Raw genomic sequence first — 21,644 nt, 5'->3', positions numbered from 1 at the left:
CCAGAAAGACAGAGACAGAGAGACAGAAAGTGAGAAATCACCCCCCAGGGGGGATGGCCATGCTGCAATCCCTTCTCCTCCACTCTCCTTTCAGAAACTTGGGCATGCACACGTGCCCGGCATGAGTTTAAGCCACCGGGTCTGGGACTCAAACCGTGGTCAACTACATGGGAGTCCAGCAACATAGCTATTACACCAACTGCTGGTCCCCTGTAAATCTCCTCATCCAGCTGTCTGTCTGTCTCCTTGACTAGATACGGCCTTCAAAATAAACTAGCAATTTAGTAAGTGAATTTTTCCTAGTTTCTCAGAGCCACTATAGCAAATCATCCAAGAAGGGAGTTCTGAGACTCTCAAGTTTATAGCCAAGTCAGACAGAAATTGTGGGTAGCCTGGGGATCTACTTGTGACCAGCATCTGGGAGGCTGTCTTGTGGGCCTGAGCCCTTTACCTGTGGGGTCTGTGCTAATGCCAGATAATGTCAGAGTGGAAGTGAACTGCAGGACACCAGTTAGTGTCCACAGAAAATAGATGAATGCTTTGTGTGGGAGAGACCCCAACACATCTGATAGCAAAACTGAAATACTGAGAATGGTCTGAGTACAGAGGAAAAAACTTGTGTTTCCTATACGGTAGTAATTAACAACACGGACTCTTGAACCAAGTTTAAATCCAAGTGCTACCTCTTAACAACTGTAGCTATTAAACCTTGGGCAATTTTTTTTTTTTTAACTTCTCTCTTACCTCAATTTCTTTTATAACACCAAGCCCACTGGGTTGTTATAAAGATGAAATTAATTAACACACACAAAGAACAGTCCCTGGTTATGTAATAAACAATCACTGTGCTAGATTTCTTGTTGTAGTATGTCAATCTTAGTTGATTTGCAAGTTAGTGACCCATGTTTTAACAAGTTCGGGTGTAGTAAGTGAGGTAAACACTAGTGTCAAGCTGATCATGGAAAATTATGTTTGTTCCACACAATCATGCAGTGACCTCATAACCCAACATTCAGCAGTGCACCACCAAATCCAGGGGTCATTGATTTGTGATGACAGGCTCATTTCTTCAGGTGCCCAGCAAGGGAAAGCCATTTCAGCAGCCTGAGACTATCCTCTCACTCTGCCTCCAATTCAGCAAGGAAAAGTCTTATGAGCCACCAGTCCATACCACTGGTGCTCTGGGCATCTGTCCATTCTCTGCTGGCCTTCAACTTTCCAAGTCCTCAGGGCCATAGTAAAACAGCCAGGAGGGCAAACACTGTCCCAGAGCAGCCCACAAGAACCTCTCTACCCTCTGAGCACCCATGACCTTGATATTTTGAACTCTTCTGTTTACTTTTTTTCTTTTCTCTGAATTTTGCCACAGGGTACATACACTCCCCAAAGACAAAGAAGCAGGAAAAGTTAGAAATCTCCCCTCTCCGTGGGAGGATGGCCACACTGCTATCTCTTCTCCTCCATTCTCCTTTCAGGATTTTGGACATGTATACACACACATGCCCAGTGTGTTTTTCAAGCCACTGGGTCAGACTCCAACTGCATTGTCAGCTACATGGGATTCAACAGCCTTAACCACCTGGTTAGTCATTAGTCTTGTCTTACTGTTTTCACTTTTTAAAAAGAATTATTTAATTAATTCCATTTCTTGTTGTTATTATTAATTTGACCAGAGAAAGAGAGAAAGGGAAAGCGAGAAAGCAAGCCACCAGGTCCGGGGCTCAAACCACGATCAGCCATGTGAGAATCCAATGCCTTTAACCACTTCGCCACCTGCCAGTCCCCCTCCCCCTTTTTTTCCCTAAAGAATTATTTAATTCCATTTGTTATTATTATTATTGTTAGTTTTAATTTGACCAGAGAAAGACAGAGCGAGAGAAAGGGAAAGCCAGAAAGTAAGCCTTGTTTTAGTTTTCATAATGGGATACCACAAACACAAAAATCTAAGTGGAAATAAGTCCTTCTGCCCATTTTCCCCTCTCTTCCTTCCCCTGCCATTATGATTTAAGTGTGCTGTCCTGCTCCTTACCATATCTTCCCACAAGACTTACAAAATCAAGCGATTTCTGGCCAAGAAACAGAAGTAAAATCGTTTCATTCCCCAATGGATTAAAATGAAAACTGATAATAAAATCAGGCACAACTCCAGGAGAAGGCACTGGAGAAGAACCACGCTGGGCCTCTAATGAAATGGACATGAGATGGCACAAATACTTATGCTATATCAAAGTCACTATTGTCTTATACACGAAGCTGAAAATCACCACTCCTTCAACAGTTGGTTCAACAGTTTTATCAGAAAAATGATGTTTCACCTTGTTTCTATGTTCTCCATTCGTAGGTTCGTTCAAAAATAAACATGTGAGACCTTTGTTTGGGGTAGGGGGTGGAATTTAAAAGCATTTGTTCCCCAGCAGTTTAAACTACTTCCTTCTAAGGGCTCTACCTTCATGAAGGTTCTTTGTTAATTCTGCTGTTTCAGTTGGGGAGAAATTCTTTACAGAGTACTGGTGAGGAAACTGCACAGTCAAAAGTGCAGAGGTCAGCCCAGTGTGTGGCACAGATAGCATCACTGCCTGGTAGGCCAGCAGTCACATGAGAGGCCCAAGTTCAGTTCCCAGATCAGTCTGAACATGCTGGGCATGGCCACATGTGCCCTTAACCCTGGCTAACTTGGAAACCAAGCAGGAAGATCACGATACCATAAGATCTAGCAGAAATGTCTATCTCTTTGTCTCTCCCTTTTCTCTCTCTCCTAGAGAAGGGGGGAAAAAAGTCCAGAGGTCACTGAGTCCCTGGAAGCGTGAGCACTTGAAGCATTCAGTGTGTGAGGCACAGGATGAAGCTGGAGAGGAGGCAGGAGCCCATCAGGCCGGGCTTTACAGGCCAAAGAAAGGAATCCGGATTTGACAATGTGGAGTCACAGCGGTTTTTAAGCAGGGGAATGGCCCAATCTCAGGTATGTATGCATTTGCTCACCCTGCTTCTACTCTGAACCTCAGTTTGCAGGGTAGAGATCTCCTGAGCCTCTGCATGTAGGCTCTGGGTATCTGGAAACTAGAGATAGGGAGTCTGAAGACACATTTTTCAGAAGAATAGATTAAGTGGGAAAGAAATTTCAGAAAATTACCTCCTGAGGGAGAAAAATAAGGCAGATTATTAGGTCATCAGCAAAGTCATGACTCATTTTTTTTACTAGAAAAACAAAAAAATACATTATGACTTTCCTGATGACCCATCATTTTAGCAGCCTAATTTTTTTTTTTTTTGAGAGGTTTTCGCTATAGGGCGTGTGCACTCGCCAGACAAAGAGAGAGACATAGAGACAGAAAGTGAGAAAGCACCCCCCAGGGGAGATGGTCACGCCGCAATCCCTTCTCCTCCATTCTCCTCTCGGGATCTTGGGCATGCATGCACACATGCTCGGTGTGAGTTTTAAGCCACTGGGTCCGGGACGCAAACTGCGGTCGACTACATGGGAGTTCAGCGACATAGCCATTACGCTAACTGCTGGTTTTTTTTTTTTTTTTTAAGAGAGAGATTTTTGCTATAGACAGAAAGCAAGAAATCACCCTGTAGGGAGATGGCCATGCTGCAATCCCTTCTCCATTCTCCTCTTGGAATTTTGGGTACACAGGCACACACACCTAGCATGAATTTTAAGCCACCAGGTCTGGGACTCAAACCGCAGTCAACTACATGGGAAACAAGTGACGTAAGCATTATGCCATCTGCTGGATCCTTTAGCAGCCTAAGTCTACAGTCATAGAAAAAGTTAGGAAAGCTGAGGGCTAGAGCACTGCCACCTGTTATACTACTGGGCTCCAAATCAGCCTGGTGGGGAGAAGCCAGGACCCCGTTCAAGTATCGGGTTTGGAGGTCTCTCCAGAGCCAGAGCAGACACACTGCTCTGATTGGCCAGTGCCCGCACCCAGGACAAGCAAGTTCGATTCACAGTGGCCCTGACCAGAGACCACCTCTGGGCAATCTACATTATTTTACTTGAGCAAAAACTGCACATAGTAAGCAAGCTTGACATGGTAGCAAAGCTTGCCCTAGAAACAAGTGAACCTAAACCAAAACCGGGTGATTGCCCAAGAGATTCACCATGGGATCTGAAGCTGTCCTACATTGCTGAAACATTCTTGGCTTCTCAAGACAAACACAACTTTTGGCATTGAAAACTGTTTTTTGGTTTACAAGCCAGAAAACCAGTGCACCCCTGTTTATTTTTCCATTGTCAGTATATTCGGCAGCACTGAAAGGATCATAACATAGCTTCTTCCTTCACTGACCCAACCCACTGGTGAAAAAAAAAATGCAATTCTGGTTATTAAGCAAAACAAAACAAGAAAATTCTGTCACTTCTATGGTGCGTAACAGATTAAAAGGTATCTTCCCACACCTTCTCTCATGTCTGTATTTTAATGGAAGGAACTGTGGCTCACAGATGAGTTGCACAATGCACCCAGCTCACTCAGCAACATGTGCCAAAGTCAAAGGCAGAATCTGAACCCAAGTTTTCTTTTTTTCCCCCTAATTTTTTGCTAGAGGGCACATGCACTCACCAAAGACAGGGACAGAGAGAGAGAAGAAAAATGAAAAAGCACCCTCCAGTGGGTGGCCATGCCACAATCCCTTCTGTTCCATTCTCTTCTCACGATTATGGGCACGTACGCATACATGTCTGGTGTGTTTTTCAGGTTGGAAGGTCTGAGATTTGAACTGTGTAGCTGGCCATGTGGGATGCATCCTAGTATAATAAAAGGTTAATAAGGACATAATTGCCAGTACGTGAGACTACACACAATTTTGCTTTTATTCATGAATACAAAAAGTAAATCTGCATTTTAAATTATTACGAATTGAATACAACAGTATGTTTTAAAGTTCCTAATTATCTGTAATAAGTAAAATTTATCGCAGAATGTAAGCTTTTTTTTTGGAGAGGTTTTCGCTATAGGGCGTGTGCGCTCGCCAGAAAGACACAGAGACAGAAAGCAAGAAATCATGCGGCCATGCCACAATCCCTTCTCCTCCATCTCCTCTCGGGATCTTGGGCATGCATGTACACGCACCTGGCGTGAGTTTAAGCCACCAGGCCTGGGACTCAAACCACGGTTGACTACAGCAGAGTCCAGCGACATAGCTATTACGTTAACTGCTGGTCCCGCAAACCTTTTTTAATATTAAAAAATCAATTTTTATAAGACTATACTTTCAGGGATCATTTCTGTAATCTGTTACTAGAGAAGATTCTCTGATAATGTAGAGCACTAAAAAAAAAAAAATCAATTTGTATGCCATGTTGCATCAGTAATTCCAAGAAAAAATTTTATTATCTCACTAGATTAAAAAAAAAAAAGATGCCATTTGATAAGACTTAATATTTGTGATTTTGAAAAACATCACCAGAGGAGTCAGCATGTAGCATGGTGGTTAAGGTGCTGGACTTCCACTGGCTGGCTACAGTTCCAGGCCCGTATCTAGCAGCCTGCTTTCTCACTTTCTCTTCCTCTTTCACTCTGATCAAATTAAGAAATAACAACAATAAATAAAATTAAGTGAAATAATTTTCTTAAAAAAAAAATAGCAGAAAATTGGGCCTAGAATACTATTTCCTTGATATGAGAAAGCATATCTAAGCATGTCTATCTTAAAGCCAATAGCTAATATCATACGTAAAGAGGGAAGAACTGGAAACATTATCATCCAAATTAGGATAAAACAAAAATGTATGCTAAATTATCATTTAGCAATTTTCTGAAACTCCAAAGCAATATAATAAGAAAACAGATTGAAAAAATACAGAAGGACCATGACGGACAATGATCTTACTTATGATTTTTCAACTCTACAATAGTGTAAAACTTACACCGAGTGCATGTGCGTGTGTGCCCAAAATCCTGAGAGGAGAATGGAAGAGAAGGGACTGTGGTGTGGCCATCCCCCCTGGGGGGTGACTTCTTTCTCTCTTGTCTTTCTCTGTCTTTCATAGCGAGCACACACACCCTATAGCAAAAACCTCTCCCCTCCAGAAAAAATAATCAGTTTAAAAACAATTTTTTAATGCTTTTTGCCATAGGGCATGTGTACGAGACAGGGTGAGGGCCATGCCATGATCCCTTTCCCTCCATTGTTCTCTTGGGACTTTGGGCATGCACATAGACATGCCCAGTGTGATTTGCAAGCTGCCAGGTCTGGGATTCAAACTTGTGTCTAGAATTTTTTTAAAGATTTATTTATTTAATTTTATTGTCATTATTATTTTTAATTTGATGAGAGGGAAAATGAGACAGTAAGCCTCTAGGTCTAGAACTTTAATTGCAGTCGTCTATGTGGGAGTCCAGCACCTTAACCACCATGCCATGTGCCATCCCCATCAGAATATTTTTTCTTTTTTGAGAGGTTTTTGCTATAAGGTGCATGCTCTCTCTGGAAAGACAGAAAGCAAGAAATCATACCCCAGGGGGGATGGCCACGCCGCAATCCCTTCTCCTCCATTCTCTTCTCGGGATCTTGAGCACACACACACACCCCTGGCACGAGTTTAAGCCACTGGGTCCAGGACTTGAACTGCAGTCAACTACATGGGAGTCCAGTGACATAGCCATTATACCAACTGCTGGTCCCACCATCGGAATATTTTTTTAATTAATTATTTTGTAGAGGTTTTTGCCTTAAGGCATGTACACTCACCAGAACCAGAGAGATAGAGAGACAGTGAGAGGGAAAGTGAGAAATCAACCTCCTGCGGGAATGTCTATGCCACAATCCTTTCTCCATTCTCCTCCCGGGATCTTGGGCATGCATGCAACTGGCATGAGTTTCAAGCCATTGAGTCCAGGACTTGAACCACAGACCACCATGTGGGAATCCAGTGATGTCATGCTATGCCATTTGCTGGCCCCTTTTTAATTAAAATTTTAAGGGGGTCCAGGAGTACTGGTTAAGGCGCTAGACTCCCACGTAGTCAACCACAGTTCAAGTCCCAGACTCAGAGGCTTGAAACTCATGCTGGGTGTGTCTGCATGGGTGCCCAAAATCCAAAGAGGAGAATGGAGGAGAAGGCATTACAATATGCCTATCCCCCTGGAGGGCAGTGATTTCTTGCTTTCTGTCCATCTCTCTCTGTCTCTCTGGCATTTGCACATGCCTTATGGGAAAAATCTCTTGCTCAAAAAACTAAAATATATGGATGAGCACTTAACTGATTATCTGTATGGGTAACGACTTAAGCTTAAAAGCAAAGAGGGGCCAGCTCTGTGACACAGCAGTAATGCACTACTCAAGAGAAGCCAAATCCCACATGGTTGCCAAGGTTTGAATTCCCTGCCTGGTCAGCCTTTTGAAACACACCAAGCATGGGAGTGAATGCCCAAGATCCAGCAGGCAGCAGGACTAGAGAAAGAGGATCACAACAATCAAAACTATTAAGACACTGCAAAAATCAAACATGTTAAGACACTGACTTACTATATCTATACTGAAAACATATGAATACATTTTTTTTGATGTACATGTTTTCTAGGTTTATGTACTAAAGTGGCCCCAAAACAAAGTCGCTCTTAAAATAAGAGGTACTCCTGACACCCAGATTGTAGACTCCAATGCCATTTTCCACAAAGGAACCAGGATATCTTGGTGAAAATACCTATCTCTGGGCTGAGACAAGGCAGCTACAGATTGAGCCTGGGACAACTAGCTGTGCTCTCACACATAGGAGTCAATCTGAAAGAGGCCTAACAATAAATGTTCTGCCTTCAGTCTTTAAAAAAAAAAAAAAAAAAAAAGACTGGGTGGCTGGCAGGTGGCATGGTGGTTAAGGCACTGGATTTCCACATGGCCTACCGTGGTTCAAATCCCAGACCTGGCAGCTTGTTTTCTCACTTTCCCTTTCTCTCTCTGGTAAATTAAAAAATAATAGTAACAAACAAAATTAATTAGTTCTTAAAAAAAAAAAAAGGTGAAAATAAAAAAAGGCTGGGGGTTAGCAGATGGCGTGGTGGGGAGCAGTATTCTTACATGGTACTGGATTCCTACATGGTCAATGAGTGTTCGAGTCCCAGACCTGGTGGCACTCTCTCCTCTCCCCACCCCCGCCCTTTTGTAAGTGCATGTGCCCTGTAGCAAATTAAATAATAACAACAATGATAAATTAAATAATTCTAAAATTAAAAGACTAATAAATCCAAACACAGGCAACCAACAAAAATCTGTATGTCTATAAATAATTTTTTTTAATTAAATTTAAGGAGAAAAAAATTCTTTACCATTTAAGATGGCAACCCCTTACTATTAAAATTTTAACCAACAGAAACAACCATTTATTCTGCCTGTTCAACAGGAACTATTATTTATTTATTTATTTATTGCCAGAAGACACACATGCTCACCAGAGAAAGACAGAGAGAGAGAGAAAGAAACAGACACAGAAAAATGAGAAAGTGTCTCCCACAGGGATCATCACACCACAGTCCCTTCTCTGTTTCTCCTTCCTTTTGTTATTTTTGGGCACACACACACTTACCTGATCCTGTTTTTTCAAGCTGCCAGTCTGGGACTTGAATCACGTAACTGGCCATGTGGGATGCAGTCACCTTAGCCACCAAGCCATAGGCTGGCCCAGACTATAGTTTATCATAAACAGCCCCAAATCATAAGGGAAACTTTTACTTTATAGGAGAGTATCAACTATTATACACAGGAAAATAACTGAATTAGGAAACATTTGTTTACTAACCCAACTGTTAGATACAGATTATTAACTTGTGCTAAATAATTTAAAAAATAAAAGCCTTAGTGAATAGCCTAGAGTGAACTGAGCATTTATATAGTGCCACGTGTCACACAGATCATTTCTAGTCATGTGGGGGAACTCCATCCCACTAGGAGAGGGATCACAGTGTCACCATCGGAACTCAGGGGTCAATCTGAGCATTGGCTAAAAGGGCTCAATTAGATAGTGAATGTTTTCTGATGCGATTCATGAATCACTAAAGACACAGTCTAACCAAAACATTTAACTTGTATCTTCTTTAGCTACATCTTCTAGTTTACAGGAAATACGGTAGATAAAAGGAAAGCTAAAATTACACCACCAGGAAACAAGCTGGACCAGCTGGCTGTCTCTTTAACAAGTCAGCATCTTTAAAAAAAGGGGGGGAGGGTATCCCTAGATCATGGGGGTTACTGGGATAGGATGCTGCGGATATTAATTCTTTTTTTAATTACAGAGATGGAAATGTGCAGATTGGCTGAAAAAAATAGTGTGCTTGTGGTGGCTCCTCAATAAATTAAAAATCGCACTCCCATGTGATCTAGCAATTCTACTTCTGGACTACCCAAAACTGTTAGAAGCAGGGCTTGAAGAGATACCTGTATGCACTTCTTAGCAGCATTATTCACAACACCTAAGAGGTGCTAGCAACCCGAAAGTCCTCTGATAAACAGTTTAACAAGATGGGTACTTTATCTGAATGGAATATTATTCAGCCTTAAAAAGAAAAGAAAAAGGTTGGCAGTGGTGTGCTGGTTGAGGCAGCTGGATCTCACATGGCCAACTGTGCAGCGTGAGCTCCAGATCCAGCACCTTGAAAAATACGCCAGGTGTATGTGCGTGTGTATGCCCAAAGTCCTGAGAGGAGAGTGGAGAAGAAACTGCGTCTTGGCCATTTCATCCTGGGAAGTGTTTTCTTACTTTCTCTCTTCTCCTTCCCTCCCTTTCTCTCTCTGGCAAGTGCATACATCTTAGAGCAAAACTTTAAAAAAAAAACAAAAAGTTATTTCGTTATGGTTTCATTTGCATTTCCCCAGTAAGGTTAAACATCTCTTCATAGATTGATTAGCACTTTGATTTCTCTTTAGGGATGTAACTGTCCAAGTCAATGCCCATTTATTTTTATATTATTATTTTTAAAATTTACTACAGGGCACATGTGCTCATGGGGGGAGGGGGGCGGTAGGAGGAGAGTGAGAAAGCAAGCCACCAAGTCCAGGACTCAAACCACAGTTGGCCACATGGGAGTCCAGCACCATAACCACAATGCTGGCCCCATCAGTGCCCTTTATTTTTCTTTCCCTTTTTTTAATTGCCAAAGGGTGTGTACACTTGTGTGGGGGAGGAGGGAGAAAGCACCCCTCAATGGGGCACGGTCATGCCACAACCCCTTCTCCTCCATTTCTCCATCCTGCCGGGATCTGAAGCACGCATGCACATTTGCCTAGCACGTTTTTCAAGCTGCCAGGCCCAAGAGAAGAATGGAGGAGTAGGAATTGTGATATGGCCACCCTCCCCCAGAGGTGATTTTTCATCTTCTGTCTCTATCTCTCTGGTGAGTGTATGTACCCTTTAACAAAATAAATAAATTTAAAAATTTTTAAAAAAAAGCTAAATAAATACCGATTCCATGACCCAGCATGGTCAAACTTTGGTAGCCATAGGGACCCAGCTCCTTTAACCAGGAGGCTAAGGGACTGGCCCTGCGCCCATTTTCAACTGGACTCTCTTTTCCTTATTGATTTATAGGAGTTCTATGGATATACTCTGAATACTAGTCCTGTACCGGTATAATGCACTTCAATATCTTCTAGTCTATGGCTTTCCTTTCCATTCTCATTTAATGGGAAATTTTTTTATTTTTAACAAAGTTGAATTTATCAATCCTTTCCTTTATGGTAAATGACTGTGTAACTTTATTAACAAGTCTTTCTCTATCAAGGGGATCATGATAATATTTTAATTTCCTTTTAGTAAAAAGGTATTAAAAGTAAAATGTCAGAAAGTTATATAAATGATTCATAAGCACATGAAAAAATACTCAAAGTCATTAGCCATCAAGGAATGAGATAGATACACCCACCAGAATGGCTAAATTAAAAGACTGATGAGGCCAGCCAGTGGCTTGGTGGTTAGGGCAGCTGGATCCCACACGGTTGACTGTGTGGTTAGCATCCTGGACCAGTCAGCTTGAAAAACAGCCAGGAGCCAGTGCAAATGCTGAAAATCCCCACAGAAGGGAGAGAGGGAGGAAAAGGGACTGTAGCATGTCTGGACTCTAGTGGGGGTGCTTTTTGACTCTCCCTGTCTCTCTCCAGTAAAAGCACACACCCTCCGGCAAATTTTTTAAAAATAAAGACCATATAGTGGCCCAGATGGGAGCAATCAAACGTTTATTATATATTGCTGGTATGAGTGTAATACTGTATAGTCATTCTGGTAAAAGGTCAAGCACTTTCTTAAAATGCTAAGCAGAGCACTGATGTGGATATTCAAGTGGTTGGATTCCACATGATCAAGAGCACGGTTCGAGCACCTGACTCAGTGGCTTGAAAAATGCGCTAGGGCATGTGCATGTAAGCCCCAAATCCTGAGAGGAGAATGGAGACAGAACTGTGGTATAGTCGTGCCCTGCCACCTCTTAGAGGGTGATTTCTCATCTTCTTTCTCTCTCTCTCTCTTGTCTACACACTCTATAACAAAATAAATAAAACTAAAAAAAAAAAAAAAAAAAAGAACCTAAATATGTACGTATCCCATGACCTAGCAACTCTGCTTGGCATGTATCCTAGAGAAATTAAAGCATATACCTATGAAATAATTTATACAATACTAATAGCTATAGTCTCAAAAGTCAATTAGAAACAACCCTCATATCCATAAACAAGAGAACAGATATGTGAACTGTGATTAACGTAACAGACTATTACTTAACCTAGCAAGAAAAAAGTACAAAGTACTGACTCACATAGCATAGATAAATCTCAAAAACACTATGCTGAGTGAACTATGCCTTGCACAAAAGAATATATGTATTAAGATATGTAAGATATGTGGCCAGTAGATGGCATAACAGTTACGTCACCAGATTCCCATGTAGTCGCTCGTGGTTTGAGTCCCAGACCTGGCAGCTTGAAACTCACCCTGGGCACATGCACATGTGTCCCAAAAACCCCTAGAGGAGAATGGAGAAGAAACTGCGGCAGGACTATCCCCTCAGGAGGGTGATTTCTCACTTTCTGACCCTCTCACACTCTGTCTCTCCAGTGAGTGGACACGCCCAATAGCAAAAATCTCTCTTGGAAAACACACACACACACGTGCGCGCACGCGCACACACACACACACACACACACACACACACACACCAAGAAAGATATGTAATATATAGATAAACATGTACTTTAAGATTCTATTTATATGAAGCATCCAATGGACAAAACTAACTTATAATGAAAGAAAAATCACAATGGTTACTAGTAGGTAGAGGGAGGAAAAAAGAAGGATCCCAAGAGAACTTTCATGGGAGATGGTAACAGTCTATCTAGATTTGTGTTATACAGGGGTTTATGTTTGCCAAAGTCATAAGTGGATATGTAAGAGTTGTACATTTCACTCTACGAAATTCTACCTTAAAAAAAGTAAACAAATTTTGAACTATAGTAAATGATATGCATTTACTACAGTTCAGGGGTTAATATAATGGTGTGTGGAACTTATTTTAAAATGCATCCAAAAATAAAATGGATTGAGAGCTAAAGTGGTGGATAGACATGGTAAGGCAAATAAAGGAAAAAACAATGCAGACTGAGTGGTCGAGAGACAAGTACATAATTCTTTCAACTTTACTTAATGCTTGAAATTCACAATAAAGTATTAGTGGGAAAAACAAAAATATATTTTAAAAAATGAGATTTGTACTAAAAAATAAACACAGATCAATCTGAGCCAGTTGGCCATTCAAAAAGGAATCTGCAGGAAAACAATCAATCTTTACATGTGATGGTGCCTTAGATTAAAAAAAAAAAAAAAAAAAAAAAAAAAAAACTTTCACACAGAATATTTTTAAGTGCCCTTCACCAGGACCCAGCTATTCCAGCCTCATTTCTCACTTCAGAAAACTCAGAATCAGGACTTGCCTAGTGTCTCAGAGCCCAAGTGGACCTAAATTGCTGGACCTAAATTGCTCATCTTTGAGCTCCTCCTCCTGTAATTCTTTCAACACCACCCACTGGGGTGTTACTGTCAACTCCAAACATTTGAAGACAAGGTGGCTGTGCCACTAGCGCTTTGGGCTGTCCCACAGGTGGAGTGGGAGAAGCTATTGCAGTGGCTATACTCACTGAGAAGACACAAAACACGACATACACAGACAATGGGAGAGGATGACTTTATGAGGCCAAAGGTGTATCTCCAACCCACACAGAATAAAAGCACTGGAAAGACCTCCACCCACAAGTTCTTTGGGGTCATCCTCAGAGCTCCGTGAAATCTGTGATGCCCTGCCTATCTGTGTGGATGGATAAACTCCACCTGATGCTGGTGGCTAAGGAAGTACAACAGAAAACTTGGCAAAACAGCTCTCCATCATGACAGTCTACCACTCTTCCCAAACAGGGCAGAACAAAAGTGGAACAGAAAGGGTGGAGGGGACCCAGAACATTGCTCAATTCTAACACAGTCAAAACTAGAGGCAAAGGCTTTACTAACCACCCCAGAGATTAATCACTGGCTTAAGGGTGTTCTGGATCTCTGTTAGAACATATAGAACACATCCCAACAATTTTTGTCAGATTTAAACAAGGTGAGATAAACCTGGAGAACATGAATAAGAGCCCTTTAAGCCTTAGAGACTGATGTATTTACCCAAACATTTACTGAGCATGCCAAGCACTTTGGGAACTGTCATACTAGGACACAGTCCTTGCCCTCAAGCAGTCTAGAATCCACCAGAAGCTCAAGGCAGAAATCCTGGGCCCACAGGGCCTGGCTTCACGGGAAGTTTCCAAGAGCAGAGAAAAGAGTGCAAGCTCAGTCAGGGGCTCAAGGGAGCTTTTCAGCTCGGCCTTGAATAACTCTGGGAGGACAGATACTGGGGCAGGGACACACTAGGCAAAGGTCAACAGCAAGAATTAGCTCCTGGAGACCTCCTGGCTGAGGCAGGCTGCTTCCAGCCTGAGCAGGAGGAAGGGGAATGAAAAGAGGAATGGCTTGTCAACTCATTTCAGACAGCCTCAAGGACAGATTAGAGGGTGTCTGAAGATGGTCGATTACAGGAGTTAACTGGGACAGGGCTGAAGATGTCTACAATTTCTACAAACGGGAACCTTAGGTAGAGCTGTAACCAACAATAAGCAAGGACCTGACAAAATCCTGATTATGCAGAGTCAGGATGTCTGCTTAAAACACAGGTGGTTGGAGACATCCACAGCCTAGCAGAAAGCCAGAGGATGGGAGATATAACAGACACAGGTAGCTCACAGAGAACACCAACCAGGGGATGAGAGTCAGGAACAGCGGGTTTGAATCCCAGCTTAACTGTATAACCTTGGGTGCATTTCTAAATTCTGTGGAATTATTTTATTCATTGTCTTTCTTTTAGTTTTTTGAGGAATTATTTTACTGTCTTTAGTTTTTTGAGGTTGACCAGAGAGAGACAATGTGAGAGAAGGAAAGTGAGAAAGCAAGCTGTTAGGTCCAGAACTCAAACCGTGGTCAGTCATGTGGGAGTCCAGCTGCCTTAACCACCTCGCCACCTGCCAGCCCCATGTCTGTGGCTTTATGTGCAAAAGGAAAATGACACCAGCCATTTGACATGGTTGCAAGGATTTAGCACAGTGTAAGCAACACAGAGGGCATCCAAGAAATGGTGGTGTTAGTGTTACCAATATGAAGAGCCTGAACTCAAAGGACTTCAGGATCCACTGCCTGCCTGCACTAAGAAAGCAGGCTGAAGGAAGCCAGAGGATGGGAGATATAACAGACACAGGTAGCTCACAGAGAACACCAACCAGGGGATGAGAGTCAGGAACAGCGGGTTTGAATCCCAGCTTAACTGTATAACCTTGGGTGCATTTCTAAATTCTGTGGAATTATTTTATTCATTGTCTTTCTTTTAGTTTTTTGAGGAATTATTTTACTGTCTTTAGTTTTTTGAGGTTGACCAGAGAGAGACAATGTGAGAGAAGGAAAGTGAGAAAGCAAGCTGTTAGGTCCAGAACTCAAACCGTGGTCAGTCATGTGGGAGTCCAGCTGCCTTAACCACCTCGCCACCTGCCAGCCCCATGTCTGTGGCTTTATGTGCAAAAGGAAAATGACACCAGCCATTTGACATGGTTGCAAGGATTTAGCACAGTGTAAGCAACACAGAGGGCATCCAAGAAATGGTGGTGTTAGTGTTACCAATATGAAGAGCCTGAACTCAAAGGACTTCAGGATCCACTGCCTGCCTGCACTAAGAAAGCAGGCTGAAGCCACTGACCTTGGGCAAGATGGAAGGCTTACTCATGTCCTAAAGTAAATCCTCCCTGTGTTCTTGGTATTTTATGTTTGTTTTGTTTTAATTTTTAGAAATCTTCTGTCCTTTAAGGCATTTTAGGTTATTCTGAAATGTATGCCTCACCCTGTGGCCTGACATCATGAACCTTTCCCTATTTCAGAACCTAATCCAAATGGCAAGACAGTCAAGGGAAAACCAGTGTCAGAAGCCACTTCACACGGAATATTTGTGCCAGAAGGAACCACAGGTCCCATCGTAACCCTCACTTCGACAAAGAGCGGGTTATGGCTGGCCCAGCACAGGTCTGAGCCGTAGAATTGTGACATAATGCCCATCTAAAGAATCACACGTAAAGTCATGAAGGGAATGAGAGTCAGCATTAAAAGATATAAAGTATTTTATATATTTAATAGAAATTCAAGAATATGTGAAAAGTGTCTTTGGCTACCTCTGTAATCTGGTGGATTAGGCAACTGGATCCCTTGTAGCCAGTTACTCAGTTCAAGTCTTAGACCAGGCAATTTAAGAAACATGCCACATGGGCCTGGACATTCCCACATGGCCGACCACAGTTCAAGTCCCAAACCTGGCAGCTCTCTCTCTCTGTCCCTCTCTGGTCAAATAAAAATAAATGTGGCGCTTAACGTGGGGCACACAGTAGCAGCCTTGCCAACGTACTGAACTGACTGGAAGGTGAGGGGGGTGAGGCAAAGGACGTGCATGAAAAGGCATCGAGGCCTTTGTCTTCTGTTCACCTTCACTGCCTCCGTCGAGATAACCCACCCACGCCGACACTGGTCCCCGGCATAAATGAATAAAGTTAAATAAAATAATAATAAAGATAAACATGCCAGGGGTGTGTGTGTGTGTGTGTGTGTGTGTCTGTGTGTGTACCCAAAATCCTGATAGGGAAATGGAGAAGGGAATGCAGTGTGACCATTCCCTAAGAGGGATGCTTTCTCCTTTCCATCTCTGTCTGGCAATCACACATACCCTCTAGCACAAAAAATAAAAAGCAAAAATCTTTACAGCATCTAGGCCAAGAAGAATAGTAAGATTCTATATACTCAAAGACCTAAGAACACAATGATGGCAGAACTTACCACCCTGAGCTCTAGAGATAAGGTACAGTCACTTATTAAAGAGACAAGAGAGTTAAGTCTCATTTTCAAAATTTCCCACTTTCTGAGGGAAACTTTCAGTAATTCCATATACCAAAGGTCAGAGACTCCTAGCGGAGGAAAAAAAAAAAAATCAGATCACACACAGAAAGAAAATACTTTAATAGAGGCAAATATAAAAAATTAGATGAATCTAATCTGTATATTAAGAGCAGGCAACAATTTTCCCCCCTAGCTAGGAAACGCTGAGAACCCACCAAACCTTCACTGGCTAAGATGTCGGCTTTGGCCAGTTCTGCCGGGGAAGGTGGACTGGAAAAAGCAAGGAGAAAGACTGGAAGCAGGAGAGCAAAGTGGTGGAAGATAAGAGAAAGCAGATGGAGGGGCAAAGAATGACAGAAGCCAAGGGGAACAGAAACAAACTGGAGTCTCTGTGACAAAATCCTGAATGAGTGTGGAAGGTGATGAAGGTCAGTGTGTGGCCACACTATGTCTGTCACCTGTTATGCACTGATCACCCTAGCTGCACTGATCTAATCTTCCTTCTTTCTTTTTTTTTTAAAGAGCAAGAGAGATAAGGTAGATAAGGGGAAGTGAAGGAGAGAGGGGTTTTTGATTGGGCCTCCCGAGTCATTATTCTCCTGACCCCAAGTCCCAGTTAGCGAGGGCCACAGGCATGTGCAGGTTGGGCAGAGAACCCATCTAGGGCTCCCATGCCATTATGAAGCAGTGCCCTCTTGCTTGTGACACCAGGGCTGGGCCTAATTCCTAAATCCTTAGAGGGAAATCTACTCTGCTCTCCAGGGATAAAAATATATCATTCCCTGGGCACAATGATCTGATGGGCAATAACCAGAGATTTCTGCAAAACCAAATCCAAACTTTACAACCTCCACTCTAATTAAAACTGGTTTCTATCTCACCTTTATATGAGTTGGGTGGATTTTCCATTTGTACAGCCTTTTCATACGATTCTCTCATTCAACACGTTTGTGGAAGGCCTACTGTGTGTCAGTCCTAGAAGATCCATCAGTGAACAAAGCAGATAGCACTACCACCTCACAGAGCTGACCCGGGAGCAGCAGCTTGGACTCAACCACTGCAGTGGGAGGGGGTCTCCGCTAGCACACCTTCTCCCACATGCACATCTTTCAAGGGCAGCTCAAGTCCTAGCTATGGAGAGGGGAGACGGGATAAATCCAGACTGACAAGAAAATATGGAAATGTTACAGTTAAAACTCACACTGATTAAAAATAAACAAAACTGTAAGTGTTCAGACTGAACACAGCATTCATTATCTGTAACCACAGACTATAACTCCTGAAATGCATAAACAGCCAGAGTATTTTTAGTAATACTTAAGTTCATACAGACTACCCAGCTTAATGTACTGCCAGATCCTAAAGTAACTCTGGAATCATTCAGAAGCAAGTTACATTTGTTAAGGTCTATGTTAAGTTTATTTCTTGTCCTTTGAATACCGGCTGTCTAATGTAATGAATCAGGTCTTAACACCTGGACTACCTAAAACAATCTTAAGAAAAGGGCTCCATCATCAAACAAGGGAGGGAAAAGCTGCATAATAAAAACAGCTTAGAGAGTCACAGGGTACTTTAAGAAATTAAATGATCTGACAAGTCCTGCAATCAAAGAACTCTGCTGAACTTAGTCTGAACCAGTGATTTGGCAAACCTGTTTGACGGCGGAATGTTTTATTCATGTAATACATATTAACGGTTCACAAATTGCTCTGTGAAACACATGTAGGTACACCATAATGTTGGGCACACACTGCTTAATTAACCTGAAAGTGGAATTCATTATCGATTTCCCAACCACTTTAATAAACTGGCATTTACTACATGCTACAGAAATACAAAAACTGGGACCAGCAGTTAGCTTAATAGCTATGTTGCTGGACTCCCATGTAGTCGACCACAGTTCGAAGTCCCAGACCCGGTGCCTTAAACACACACCGGGCACATGTGCGTGCATGCCCAAGACCCCGAGAGAAGAGAGGAGAGGAGATTGCGGTGTGGCCATCCCCTTGGGGGAATGATTTCTCACTTTCTGTCTGTCTCTCTCTCTCTGTCTCTTTCTGGCGAGCGTACATGCCCTACAGCAAAAACCTCTCCAAAAAAAACACAAAAACTTCTCCCTGTGAATTTCCTGTTGAAATTCACTCAAAGATTTGTTGACTTTCTGCATTTTTTTTTAAATTTGTCAGAGGGCATGTATGTTTGCCATAGTCAGAGAGACAGAGACAGGAGAGGGAGAAAGCACCCCTCAATGAAGCAGTCACCACAATCCCTTCTCTGTTTTGCCATCCTTCCTCTTGGGATTTGAAGCGCACATACACACATGGCCCGTATTTTTTCAGCCTCCTGGGGACAGGCTGGCCAACTTATTGTATTTTCAAGAAAAAACTTTAATGTACTAAAATTGAGTCTTGAGATATCAACATAAAGAAAGTCAAAATAACTGTATAGTAATTCAATTTTGATAAATTTCTAGAAGCATATATTCTTTTCTGAACATGTGTTCCTGAATTTCCAGACTGTATTTAGAATTGTTCATTTAATTTTATTCATTACCATCATTCTTTAATTTGACTACAGAGAGACAGAGAGAGAGAGATTGTGTGAGCCTCCAGGTATGGTAAGCCATGTGGGAATACAGCACCCTAACCACCATGCTACCTGCTAGCCCTCTGAAGTGTTTTTATTTTTATTTTCTTGAGAGATTTTTGCTATGCACTCACCAAAGAGAGAGAAAGAAAGCAAGCCACCAAGACTCGAATGGCAGTCGGCCATGTGGGAATCCAGGGCCTTCACTTCACCACTACGCCACCTGCTGACCCCAACATTTTAGTATTTTTTTTTTAAGAATTATTTTACTTAACTTTATTTACTTTAATTTGACCAGAGAAGAACAGAACAAGAGAGAGAGAGAAAGCAAGCCACCAGATCTGGGACTCAAACTTCAAACTGTGGTCTGCCATGTGAGAGTCAGTAACCTTAGCCACCAGGCCACCTGCTGGCCCCCCAGCACCTTAATTTTAAAAGATTAATTTTTTTAAAGAAAACAATATTGGGAGAAAAAAAAAACTGCTGCTCTTTACTGTTTTATTATCTGATATGTCTAAATACAAATATCTATAATTAAGATGTGGTAGCAATACGTACAGTTTATGAATAACATGTATGAGACTACTGTTGCTATTTAGCTATTTATAATTTGACTTCTCTGGAAATACCTACAAAGAGTACCTTTTTTTTTTTTTAGAGAGCGAGCGATTTTTGCTATAGGACACATATGCTTGCTGGAGAGAGAGAGAGAAAGAGACAGAGAAATCAACCCCCTGGGGGGAGTGGCCACGCTGCAATCTCTTCTCTTCCATCTTCCTCTGGGATCTTTGGGCACACAGGTACATGAGCCTGGCCCGAATTTCAAGCTGCCAGGTCTGAGACTCAAACTGTGGTTGACCAAGTGGGAGTTCGGTGATGTAACCACTACAAACAGTATCTTAAGGCCAATTTTGGATGCTTTATGGAATCAAATTCCAGCGAGTAAAAAAGTTTCATCATTCAGTGAATAATAATTAATTCGACAAATATTTACATAGCACCTACTATACAAGTACCATTAGGTTAGGCACTAATTAAGAACAGCATGAGCTAATAGTCTAAACCTGTGTAATGCTTTTATTTAACTTTCTAAAGCCAGTGGTGTAGGCTTATGATATTAAGAACACTGATACTAATAACAGAACTGATATTTAAACTACTGGGCTAATAGTTTGAACGACAAGTTTCTTCAAAGAATCTACAGAAGGAATTCAACTTCTAACAATCAGAACAAAGCTGAATTTTCACTTAACAGATGGAAGAAATCGGGTAATCACTCTTATGTAACACTAAATAAGGCTTTCCCTTTCATATAGAAAAAGTGTGACAACTATGAGAAATTTAAGACAAAGTAGATCAAATATTATCACTCAAATGGGAGGTTTAGCCGTCTTCAGTATATGCAAAAAAAAATTTTTCTGCAAATTGTTCTTAAAAATTCATAGTGATGGGGGACAGCAGGTAGCATGATGGTTAAAGGCCATGGCCAACTGAGGTTAGAGTCCCAGATCTGGTGGCTTGCTTTCTCACTTTCTCTCTACCCCTCTCTCTCTCTCTCTCTGGTCAAATTAAATACTACTAATAATAAATAAATAAGTAAAGTTAATAAAATTAAAAAAAAAAAACTGGTACAATGAGAAGGATGATAATCAATACTTTGCAGCCACACACAAGAGGTTCTTTTAAAACTAATGGAAAGGAAACCAACGCTTGAGTTAAAGCTCCAAAATTTCAAGTAAGAGGGGCCAGCAGGTGGCGTGATGGGTAAGGGCTCCGGACTCCCACATGGCCCACACTAGTTTGAGTCTGACCTGGCCCTGGCGTTTATTTGTTGATTTCTTTTTCTCTCTTTCCCACTCTCTCTCTGTCCCTCTCTGGTCAAATCAAAACAAACAAACAAAATAAATAGTTTAAAAATTTCTAAAAACACAACTTCAAATAAGAGAACTGGAAAGTTGCTGCTGCATGACTTAATGAAGACATTTTTTCCTTTTTCTTGTTCCCTACAAGAAAAAAAAAAAAAAACTTTCCAACCAAAGCTAAGCCCAGAACTTGGACAAAAATGTAAGCCAAGGCAATACCATTGGAGATAAGTAATTTGGGGGGTAAGGGGTAAACAGTCACTAAATGTCCCTCCAAGATCACTCGATAAAAGACTAACTTGGGTTCTACTGAAAGCTTCAAAACTCACGTTTCGGACAGTATCTCCTAATTACATACGCTTTAAATATCAATACAACATGTATGCTAATAAGCCTGAACCTCAACTCCATGTGCAATGAAGCAAAGCTGATGTTCCAGATTACATTTTAACAGTCCCGGAGAAAAGGGAAAACTGCAACCGCGTGTGCAGAGCTGACAGGGGAAAACAAGAGGCAGTAGGGACGAGCACCGAGTCGGTCGCCAGTCCCTTTTCCCCAAGGAAACCAAAAGAACAAAGTTCACCCTGATTTAGAGTTTCAGGGGCGCGCCAGAATACGTTTCCTGGGGGGTTCCCCCCTAACAGCCAAGCCCCTGGGTCAAGTTCACAGCCTGTCCAGGCGTCGGAGAAGTCCGGGCAAGGAACGGCCGCCGCGGCGGGGACAGCGTCCCAACCGCGACTCTACCCGGCACGGTC

General features: G+C 42.0%; 1 protein-coding gene and 2 pseudogenes across 1 annotated transcript in view; 2 read left to right on the top strand and 1 right to left on the bottom strand.

Moving 5' to 3' along the window:
• The window catches only part of LOC102481976 (60S ribosomal protein L39 pseudogene), a 2,562-nt pseudogene extending 299 nt beyond the window's left edge, over nucleotides 1-2,263 (top strand).
• The window catches only part of PDE8A (phosphodiesterase 8A), a 131,826-nt gene that overhangs the window by 107,484 nt on the left and 2,698 nt on the right, over nucleotides 1-21,644 (bottom strand). The gene's annotated exons all lie outside the window — the stretch shown is intronic.
• LOC114008599 (uncharacterized) lies at nucleotides 5,209-5,292 on the top strand (annotated as a pseudogene).

The sequence above is a fragment of the Tupaia chinensis genome, unplaced genomic scaffold (assembly GCF_000334495.1).
Source record: "Tupaia chinensis unplaced genomic scaffold, TupChi_1.0 Scaffold000359_1, whole genome shotgun sequence".
NCBI lineage: Eukaryota > Metazoa > Chordata > Mammalia > Scandentia > Tupaiidae > Tupaia > Tupaia belangeri.
The sequence above is the reverse complement of the archived record's forward strand: the minus strand, read 5'-3'. Positions and strand labels throughout refer to the sequence as shown.